Raw genomic sequence first — 12,325 nt, 5'->3', positions numbered from 1 at the left:
CCAGTTTCCCTTCATAAGCGTTCAGCACACCTAGAGTATCGTTGGAGAAGTCGGGTTTGCGATGTGAGCCAAGGCTGTTTTACTCTGTGTTTGGAGGTTCTGAGGGTGAAGGGAGCTACTTGGTCAAGGGTGCTTTAAAGAGTGTTGTTGTAGTGATGTACAGCCAGATCAGGATAGGAAAAAGAGGAGATTTGGGACAGTGATGACTGTAGGGAGTCTTAAAGTTTATGAGGGTTAATAGCTTGTAGATTTCTGAATGTGTGATAGGTAGGAGTGTGCTAGGGGTGGGCGAGGATTTGTGACTTTGGAAACATTATTGTCTATAGGGGCACCAGTATAATAGCTACTGGGTGGCACACAGTGCTGAGCCGGCTGTCAGTCAGTGTTGGGAGTGTGGCTACAGCCGTCACTCTCTATACAAAGAGAGGTGACTTAAACTGCGACAGTGCCACCCCTAAGACTGGAAGAGCAAGGTTGCTAGGAGGAATACAGTTAATTTCCTCCTGGCAGTGGGGCTTTGAATGTGACACACTATGTAAGATCACTTTTAAACAGCAGATTAACCCCATATCTGAAGGTTGCTATTGTTACTTTACATGACAGATTCCCTCTAAGCACTGCAGTAGAGTAGCCACAATCTCCCTAGATTACTGCTCTATTTTGTAGATCACAGGTCACAGGTCACTTTAAGAACAGCAGGATGATGCACTGGCTGAGGCGCCAGCACATGCATAGAATGTCAGAGTCCCGGCGTGGTGACGTCATTACACTGCACTGAGGCTCTAATGTATTTTAATGATGACTTCTGCGCATTGGTATTCCCGGGCCTGGCTGATAGATTCATTAGTAACATGGATTAGGTGAGTATACAATGTTTTTTTATTTTAACTAAAATGTTGGTGTGACTATGGAGGTAACATAAAGTATGATGGACCTTCATGCAGTGTGGGAGGGCCTCCTACATATTAAGGAATATTGTAGGGGGCAACATTGTACTGTGGAGTCTAAAGTGCCAGGCCATTATACAACTTGGGAAATACTGTGGGCTATCATGCAGTGTGGGGACCACTATACCTAGTGGGAGCTAATGACAGTGCCAATATATGGTTTGGGGCCATCATACAATGTGAGAGTCCATATAGACTGTGGGGACTACTGTGTGAGACCATCATAAAATGTGGGTACTACTGTGGGTGCCATTATACAAGGCGGGAGCTAATGCGAAGGTCGTTATACAGCATGGGGACTGTTCTGGGGGCGATTATACAACATGGGAGCTAATGGGAGGATCATTATACAGTATGAAGACTACTGTGAGGGGCCCTCATAAGGTGTGGGGACAACTTTGGCAGTTATTATGAAATGTGAGGGCCATTTTACAGTACGGGGCTATTGTGGCTGCTATTATGAAGTGTGAAAGACATTATACAGTATGGGGGACACTGTGAGGATTAATAAATATTGGGAAGGTTACTTTGGTGGCTAATACACAGCTGTGTATATGGAAGCTGTGGGGGCATTATACAGTATATAGGGGAGCTGTTGGCTCATTACACTGTGTATAGGGGAGCTCTGAGTGGCATTATACTGTGTAAAATGGAGCTATAAGGGAGGTAATGGTGTGCGCTCAGGTCAAAGACAAGGAGGTGATGGAAAAACAGACCATGTGGTCCAAACAGTTGTGTATCGAAAATTACCGCACACTCGGAACTGGTGTGATGCCAAAGTACCGTATTTTCCGGTGTATAAGACGACTGGGCTTATAAGACGACCCCCAACTTTTCCAGTTAAAATATAAAATCTTCTCAAAAGTCGGGGGTTGTCTTATATGCCGGCTGTTGTCTTATAGGGTGGGTGTGAAGCAATCTGCGGTCGACGTATATAGTGGGGAGGAGTGGTCCCAATGACAAGGTGAGAGAGCGCCTCACCAGGAAGGTGTAAGTAAAGCAAACTGTCAGTGTCTGGGATGCCAGGGGTATGCAAAAAAGAGAGAGAGCGATGCTGTGCCTAGAAAAACACTCCTCTTTCACTCATCTGGCTCGCCCTTGTATCCTATGATCTCCTTCTCTGCCTCTGCTTCACTTACACCTTCCTGGTGAGGCGCCCCCTCACATCGTCATTGGGACCGCTCTCCCCACAATATGCGGCGACCGCAGATTACTCCGCATCTGCCCTATAAGACGACACCTGGCGTATAAGACGACACCTGACTGTTGAGAAGATTTTCAGGGGTTATAAAGTAGTCTTATATGCCAGAAAATACAGTACTTAACAAGTTTATTGTGTTCACAAATCAGGTTGCCACAAAAGGAAAAAGTGCAGATAGAAACCCAACGTTTCGACCCTCCCGGGTCTTATTCATGGGGTTACTACGGGAGTAAAGAAAACAGATTTAGGTCTAGCAACATCAACAGAGGTAAAGACAACGATGTATCATGTGAATAGACTAAAATACACACAAGTTTATACACACCAATACGTGAAATATAGGTAGGCAAACAAATGATATCTGCAAATATTTACAAAAAAGAGGAGCCAGAGATGGTTGGAGACTACTGATAAAGAGCAAAAATCTTTACTAAAAACGTCTGCAACATTGATCGAAGTAGTAGGTATTTGGAATAAAGATGAGGCATAAGCTAGTTACCTTGATGCACGTTTAGATACATATACGAGTGGCAGGCATGGGGCAGGAAGATAAGTCCCTTGATATGTAAACTGTCACTGTGGTGGATAATGAGATAGCAGAGTTACATAGAGATACATATGAATGGAATATATACATATACATGTACATGTGGGGCGCACAGAGATACCTATGGAGCTATGTCAGCATTATACTGTGTATGAGAGAGCTGTGGACGCATAATGCTGTGCATAGGGTAGCTGTGGGATCATCATACCATGTATAGGGGAACAATGGGGACATCATATGGTGTATAGAGGAGCTGTGGAATCATCATACTGTGTATAGTAGGTCTGTACATGGATAAATAAGGGGCAATTATTAAATGATAAGTGGGCACTTAAGCATTATTGTTAGAGTGGCACTTAGAGTATTGCAGCTGTCAAAGTTGCACATGGGTTATTATTATTTTCTAGGGCCAAAATGTGGAGGGCACATGCACAGGATTTTAATATTTACTAGGGGGCAATTTTAACAATTAGAGAGCACAAATGAGGCATTATTACTATGTAGGGGGCACAGTGATGGCATTCCTATCTGGGGAATAAGATGAGCGCTGTTTATGTGCCATAGAGTAGGTGCAAAATAGGGACACATATGACAGCAGTGGCTCAGCATTGGGGTATTAGCAGGATAAGGAATTTGTTCAGGTTGGAAATAGATGTGGACAATGCTGGAATTGTGAAAAGTCAAATGTGTCTTTGTTGTAGTCTATGAGATGAATCGTGGCTTTAGACGTTGTCATGTCAGTCTGGGGCCGGTGATGGGAAAATTGAACGACTCCATCTGAAAGAACGTCAGCTGTAAATCACAATCAGTAACTGTACTGTAACCTCTTATATGTTCTGCAACAATGATATCTACCACGATATGGTCACCATTGGTGGTAATATCAGTGCTGGTATTTGTATAGAGATTTATTTTCAATAATAGTGTGGCAATCTGCTGAGGTCTCCGTATATCAAATGTAGTTGTAATCATGGTTACCTGGTTAGGGTCTGACTTAGACATTGAGCTGAAGCCATAGCTACGCCTCAAGCATGAACATAACCTTTTCATGGCCCCCATAAATACGATGCCAAGATAAGTGAACCCCAAGCACAGTATGATACCCCTACACTAAATTCCTCAATAGAAACCTCCACATGCAGAGTATGATGGATAGTGATCTCAGCACAATATGATGGCCCCCAGAGTCCCTAACACAATATGATGGCCACAACATAGTCCTCCCACAAAGTATGAGGCCCCCACAAAACTCCACACAATATAGTGGCCCTCCATACAGTATAATGTCTCCCTATACAGTATATTGACACTTTACCTAGTCCACCATACTGTATAATGGCCCTATCATAGCCATCCAAAAAGTATAATGGCCAAATCAGTACAATGTACTCATTGCTTTAAAAAAGAAAACTACTTACTTCTCTGCCTTTCCCCTCTTCTCAAGTCTCTGCATCATGTGTTTTGAAGATCCGCACAGTGGGCATGATGTACTAACGTATTACATCTGCTGTGCTGAGATGTCAGAGCTCAGATCCACAGGAAGAATGATGGAGTAGATGTTTCATGATTAGTGTTGAGCGATACCTTCTGATATCCGAAAATATCAGTATCGGATTGGATCAGCCGATATCTAAAAAATATCGGATATCGCCGATACCGATACCGGAAACCAATGCAAGTCAATGGCACAAAAATATTGGAATTAAAATAAACCCTTTCTTTCCTTCTAGATTAATTCTACATGAAGGAAAACAACTGAGAATAATGTAGAATGTATTGGGGGAGGTGGAGGAGATATTAAAGGCATAGAAGTTTAGCCAAATCAAATGGAATAGCAGGAATTAATTTTTTTTAAGACGTTCGGAGTTGCAAAGATATTGACTATGTTAAGCTTTTTTATATTTTGTCAGATATTTATGTTTCACAACTTCCATGCTCTTCACCTTCTTTTTAACTTCTCCCACACTTTCTTCTTCATCATCCTCAGCAGCAGCATCTTTTTCATCAACTTCTTCTACACCTTATTCATCTTCTTCTTCACCTTCTTCCTATTATTCTGTTATGAACTGGTGGCTTAGGAGCAGCATGAGACGTACTCTGGAGAAGGTGGTACCTGTACTGACCGCAGACCCTGAACTTAGCACCGCAACTAGAAGTAGCCGTGGGAGGTACCTAACACTCCCTAGACCCCTCGACACAGCCTAAGAACTAACTTCCCCTAAAGATAGAAATGGGAAAACTATCTTGCCGCAGAGAAAATCCCCAAAGGATAGACAGCCCCCCACAAATATTGACTGTGAGAGGAGAGGGAAATGACATACGCAGACTGAAATCAGGATTCAGCAAAGGAGGCCATTCTAGCTAAAAAGAAAGAATAGGACAGAGTACTATGCGGTCAGTATTAAAACACTAGAAAATATCCACCACAGAAAATACAAATCTCCACATCTGACTAAAGACATGGAGGGTATATCTGCATCTCCAGAGACACAGCTTGGCTGCAAAAAATCCTTCACAGACAAAGCTGGACAAGACAAAACATGAAAATGCACTGAACTATAAGGTCCACAGCATGTGGACAGCAAAAACAAAGCCAGAACTTATCTTTGTTGAAATGAACAGCAAAACAGGAGAGACCAGATATGGATGTGAATCCTCCAAAAACATTGGACAACTGGCACTGACTAAAGGATCAAGCAAGACTAAATAGCCCAGTCCAAATTGCAATTAAGTGGACACACCTGATAAATGCTGCGATCCAAAGACAGCAGCACTACCACTCATAACCACCGAAGGGAGCCCAAGAGCAGAATTCACAACAGTACCCCCCCTTGAGGAGGGGTCACCGAACCCTCACCAGAGCCCCCAGGCCGATCAGGATGAGCCAAATGAAAGGCACGAACCAAATTGTCAGCATGAACATCGGAGGCAACAACCCAAGAATTATCCTCCTGGCCATAACCCTTCCATTTGACCAGATACTGATGCTTCCGCCTCAAAAAACGAGAATCCAAAATCTTCTCAACCACATACTCCAACTCCCAACACCGGGGCCGGAGGATCAATAGAGGGAACAACGGGCACCACATACTTCCGCAACAAATATCTATGGAAAAGATTATGGATGGAAAAAGAGGCTGGAAGGGCCAAACGAAAAGACACTGGATTGATAATCTCAGAAATCCTATAAGGACCAATAAACCGAGGCTTGAACTTAGGGGAAGAAACCTTCATAGGAACATGACGGGAAGACAACCAGACCAAATCCCCAACCTAAAGCCGGGAACCAACACACCGACGACGGTTAGCAAAACGCTGAGCCTCCTCCTGAGACAACACCAAATTGTCCACCACATGAGCCCAAATTTGCTGCAGCCTGTCAACCACAGAATCCACACCAGGACAATCAGAAGGCTCAACCTGCCCTGAAGAAAAACGAGGATGAAAACCAAAATTACAAAAAAAAGGCGAAACCAAGGTAGCAGAACTAGCCCGATAATTAAGGGCAAACTCGGCCAATGGCAAGAAAGCCACCCAATCATCCTGATCAGCAGACACAAAGCATCTCAAATACATTTCCAAAGTCTGATTAGTTCGCTCGGTTTGGCCATTTGTCTGAGGATGAAATGCGGAAGAAAAAGACAAATCAATGCCCAGCCTAGCACAAAAGGTCCGCCAAAACCTAGAAACAAACTGGGAATCTCTATCGGACACAATATTCTCAGGAATGCCATGCAAACGCACCACATGCTGAAAAAACAACAGAACCAAATCAGAAGAGGAAGGCAATTTAGGCAAAGGTACCATCTTAGAAAACCGGTCACAAACCACCCAGATAACCGACATCCTCTGGGAAACCGGAAGATCTGAAATAAAATCCATAGAAATATGCGTCCAAGGTCTCTCAGGGACCGGCAAAGGCAGAAGCAACCCACTAGCGCGGGAACAGCAAGGCTTAGCCCGCGCACAAATCCCACAGGACTGCACAAAAGAACGCACATCCCGCGACAAAGAAGGCCACCAAAAGGACCTACCAACCAAATCTCTGGTACCAAAAATCCCAGGATGGCCAGCCAACACAGAACAATGAACCTCAGAAATCACTTTACTAGTCCATCTATCAGGAACAAACAGTTTCCCCACAGGACAGCGGTCAGGTTTATTAGCCTGAAATTCCTGAAGAACCCATCGTAAATCAGGGGAGATGGCAGAAAGAATCACCCCTTCCTTCAGAATGCCGACCGGCTCAAGAACCCCAGGGGAATCAGGAAAAAAACTCCTAGAGAGGGCATTAGCCTTGACGTTCTTAGAACCCGGAAGATACGAGACCACAAAATCAAAATGGGAGAAAAACAGGGACCATCAAGCCTGTCTAGGATTCAGTCATTTGGCAGACTCGAAGTAAATCAGATTCTTATGATCGGTCAGGACCACAATACGGTGCTTGGCCCCCTCAAGCCAATGTCGCCACTCCTCAAATGCCCATTCATAGCCAACAACTCCCGATTGCCGACATCATAATTGAGCTCCGCAGGTGAAAACTTCCGAGAAAAGAAGGCACACGGCTTCATCAAGGAACCATCAGAAATCATTTGAGACAAAACGGCCCCTGCCCCAATCTCAGATGCGTCAACCTCAACCTGAAATGGAAGAGAAACATCCAGCTGACGCAACACAGGGGCAGAAGTAAATCGGCGTTTAAGCTCCTGAAAAGCAGAAACAGCCGCGGAGGACCAATTCATCACATCAGCGCCTTTCTTCGTCAAATCGGTCAGAGGTTTAACCACACTGGAGAAGTTGGCAATGAAACGACGATAAAAATTAGCAAAGCCCAAGAATTTCTGAAGGCTCTTCACAGATGTGGGCTGAATCCAGTCATGAATGGCCTGAACTTTAACCGGATCCATTTCTATAGATGAGGGAGAAAAAATGAAGCCCAAAAAAGAAACCTTCTGCACTCCAAAGAGGCACATCGACCCCTTCACAAATAAAGCATTATTACAGAGGATCTGAAATACCATCCTGACCTGTTTCACATGAGACTCCCAATCATCGGAAAAAAATCAAAATATCATCCAAATATACAACCATGAATTTATCAAGATAACTCCGAAAGATATCATGCATGAAGGACTGGAACACAGATGGGGCATTAGAGAGTCCGAATGGCATCACAAGGTATTCAAAATGGCCTTCGGGCGTATTAAATGCAGTTTTCCATTCGTCACCCTGCTTAATACGAATAAGATTTTATGCCCCTCGAAGGTCAATCTAAGTAAACCAACTAGCCCCCTTAATCCTAGCAAACAAATCAGTAAGCAAAGGCAAAGGGTATTGAAATTTGACATTGATCTTATTCAAGAGGCGATAATCAATACAGAGTCTCAAGGAGCCATCCTTCTTGGCAACAAAAAAAAACCTGCTCCCAATGGTGAAGAAGATGGCCGAATATGCCCCTTCTCCAAAGACTCCTTAATCTAGCTCCGCATGGCGACATGTTCTGGCACAGACAGGTTGAAAAGTCGGCCCTTAGGGAACTTACAACCTGGAATCAAGTCAATAGCACAATCACAGTGCCTATGCGGTGGAAGGGAACTGGATTTGGGCTCACCGAATACATCCTGGAAATCTGACAAAAACTCAGGAATTTCGGAAGAGGGGGAAGAGGAAATTGACATCAAAGGAACGTGACCATGAACCCCCTGACAACCCCAACTAGTCACAGACATAGATTTCCAATCTAACACCGGATTATGTACCTGTAACCATGGAAAACCCAGCACAATATCATCATGCAAATTATGCAACACCAGAAAACGACAATCTTCCTGATGGGCTGGCACCATGCGCGTGGTCAGCTGTGTCCAAAACTGAGGTTTATTTATAGCCAACGGTGCAGCATCAATCACCCTTAAAGGAATAGGGTTCTGCAAAGGCTGCAAGGGGAATCCACAACGTCTGGCAAATTCTAAGTCCATTAAGTTCAGAGCGGCACCTGAATTCACAAATGCCATGACAGAAAATGACGATAATGAGCAGATCAAGGTCACAGATAACAGAAATTTAGGTTGTACAGTACTGATGGTAACAGAATTAGCGATTCTCTTTGTACGTTTAGGGCAATCAGAAATAACATGAGCAGAATCGACGCAGTAAAAACACAACCTATTCTGACGCCTGAATCTTTGTCGTTCAGCTGTAGACAAAATCCTATCACACTGCATAGGCTCAGGGCTCCGCTCGGAGGACAACGCCACAGTGTGCACAACTCTGCGCTCGCGCATGCGCCGATCAATCTGAATGGCCAGAGACATAGAATCACTCAGACCAGCAGGCGTGGGGAACCCCACCATAACGTCTTTAACGGATTCAGAAAGACCCTTTCTGAAAATTGCCGCCAAGGCATCCTCATTCCATTTAGTCAACACAGACCATTTTCTCTAAATTTCTGGCAATGCGATTCTGCCGCTTCGTGACCCTGACACAGGGCCAACAAGGTCTTTTCTGCATGATCCACTGAATTAGGTTCATCATACAATAACCCTAGCGCCTGAAAAAAGGTGTCTACATTAAGCAAAGCAGGATTCCCAGATTCCAGGGAAAATGCCCAATCCTGAGGATCACCACGCAACAGGGAAATAACAATTTTAACCTGCTGAATGGGATCACCAGAAGAACGGGGTTTCAGAGCAAAAAACAGTTTACAGTTATTTTTAAAGCTCAAAAATTTGGACCTGTCCCCAAAAAACAAATCAGGAGTTGGAATTCTAGGCTCTAAAACCAGAGTCTGAACGATATAATCGGAAATACCCTGTACTCTAGCAGCAAGTTGGTCCACACGAGAAACCAATTCCTGAACCTCCATGCCAGCGCTAAACTCCTGAACCACCCAGAGGAAAAGAGGGAAGGAAAGACAAAACAGACTACAGAAAAAAAAATGGCTCAGCACTTTTCTTCCCTTTTCTTCCCTTCTTCAGAGATGCGTTTAATTCATTGTTGGCCAGTTGTACTGTTATTAACTGGTGGCCTAGGAGCAGCATGAGACGTACTCTGGAGAAGGTGGTACCTGTACTGAACGCAGACCCTGAACTTAGCACCGCAACTAGAAGTAGCCGTGGGAAGTACCTAACACTCCCTAGACCCCTCAACACAGCCTAAGAACTAACTTCACTAAATAGCAAAGCCACTAGAGACTCAAGGTCTACAAAAATTCAATTTTCATTAGCAGAAAAAAAAAAAAAAAAAAGGCAGCAACACTTACCTGCCCAGATCTTGGAACAAATGCACTGCAGGGTGCAGCCAGCCCATAAAGCAAGATGTTAGCAACACAGGTGCAAAATACCAGATCAACAGCCACTCTCCACATACCCACTCCTGGAGGGGGTGACTGCCCAGTATGCAATTGCACAATAAAGGCCCACATAGGGCGTTGTTCACACAATGGTACAGCATAGTGTATGGTTCTCAGCCTATTAGTCACGCCCCTACTTTTCGATTAGGCGGGCTGGCCAGTACACTCTCAAAGCATCCCAGTGCGAACACCCCTCATGCGAGACCGAATGTGTTTGGGCTTGGCTGCACCCCGAAAAATAGTGCAAAAATATACAAAAATAGGGAGGTATTGGTTGATATTTTGGCCAAAATACGCAAGCTCGTAACCCACGCCAAGGGTCCCCACGCTTACGAGTCCTACACTAAACTAAATAGCAAAGCCACTAGAGACTCAAGGTCTACAAAAATTCAATTTTCATTAGCAGAAAAAAAAAAAAAAAAAAAGGCAGCAACACTTACCTGCCCAGATCTTGGAACAAATGCACTGCAGGGTGCAGCCAGCCCATAAAGCAAGATGTTAGCAACACAGGTGCAAAATACCAGATCAACAGCCACTCTCCACATACCCACTCCTGGAGGGGGTGACTGCCCAGTATGCAATTGCACAATAAAGGCCCACATAGGGCGTTGTTCACACAATGGTACAGCATAGTGTATGGTTCTCAGCCTATTAGTCACGCCCCTACTTTTCGATTAGGCGGGCTGGCCAGTACACTCTCAAAGCATCCCAGTGCGAACACCCCTCATGCGAGACCGAATGTGTTTGGGCTTGGCTGCACCCCGAAAAATAGTGCAAAAATATACAAAAATAGTGAGGTATTGGTTGATATTTTGGCCAAAATACGCAAGCTCGTAACCCACGCCAAGGGTCCCCACGCTTACGAGTCCTACACTAAACTAAATAGCAAAGCCACTAGAGACTCAAGGTCTACAAAAATTCAATTTTCATTAGCAGGAAAAAAAAAAAAAAAAGGCAGCAACACTTACCTGCCCAGATCTTGGAACAAATGCACTGCAGGGTGCAGCCAGCCCATAAAGCAAGATGTTAGCAACACAGGTGCAAAATACCAGATCAACAGCCACTCTCCACATACCCACTCCGGGAGGGGGTGACTGCCCAGTATGCAATTGCACAATAAAGGCCCACATAGGGCGTTGTTCACACAATGGTACAGCATAGTGTATGGTTCTCAGCCTATTAGTCACGCCCCTACTTTTCGATTAGGCGGGCTGGCCAGTACACTCTCAAAGCATCCCAGTGCGAACACCCCTCATGCGAGACCGAATGTGTTTGGGCTTGGCTGCACCCCGAAAAATAGTGCAAAAATATACAAAAATAGTGAGGTATTGGTTGATATTTTGGCCAAAATACGCAAGCTCGTAACCCACGCCAAGGGTCCCCACGCTTACGAGTCCTACACTAAACTAAATAGCAAAGCCACTAGAGACTCAAGGTCTACAAAAATTCAATTTTCATTAGCAGAAAAAAAAAAGAACTAACTTCCCCTAAAGATAGAAATGGGAAAACTATCTTGCCTCAGAGAAAATCCCCAAAGGATAGACAGCCCCCACAAATATTGACTGTGAGAGGAGAGGGAAATGACATACGCAGACTGAAATCAGGATTTAGCAAAGGAGGCCATTCTAGCTAAAAAGAAAGAATAGGACAGAGTACTATGCGGTCAGTATTAAAACACTAGAAAATATCCACCACAGAAAATACAAATCTCCACATCTGACTAAAGACATGGAGGGTATATCTGCATCTCCAGAGACACAGCTTGGCTGCAAAAAATCCTTCACAGACAAAGCTGGACAAGACAAAACATGAAAATGCACTGAACTATAAGGTCCACAGCATGTGGACAGCAAAAACAAAGCCAGAACTTATCTTTGTTGAAATGAACAGCAAAACAGGAGAGACCAGGTATGGATGTGAATCCTCCAAAAACAATGGACAACTGGCACTGACTAAAGGATCAAGCAAGACTAAATAGCCCAGTCCAAATTGCAATTAAGTGGACACACCTGATAAATGCTGCGATCCAAAGACAGCAGCACTACCACTCATAACCACCGGAGGGAGCCCAAGAGCAGAATTCACAACATTATTCCTTTTTTCTACATTCTTCATATTCTTCTTATTCAACTATTATTCTTCATATTCTACTTCTTCATCTTCTCCGGATGGGTAGCCGAAGGTACAAGAGCCAATGGAACTACCGAGGACCAGCTGACGGTACTGGAACCCAGTTACTAAGCAGGAGGTACCCGTGACAGAAAGCACTACCAAGGACC

Source organism: Ranitomeya imitator, chromosome 6 (genome assembly GCF_032444005.1).
Source record: "Ranitomeya imitator isolate aRanImi1 chromosome 6, aRanImi1.pri, whole genome shotgun sequence".
NCBI classification, from domain to species: Eukaryota; Metazoa; Chordata; class Amphibia; order Anura; family Dendrobatidae; genus Ranitomeya; species Ranitomeya imitator.
The sequence above is the reverse complement of the archived record's forward strand: the minus strand, read 5'-3'. Positions refer to the sequence as shown.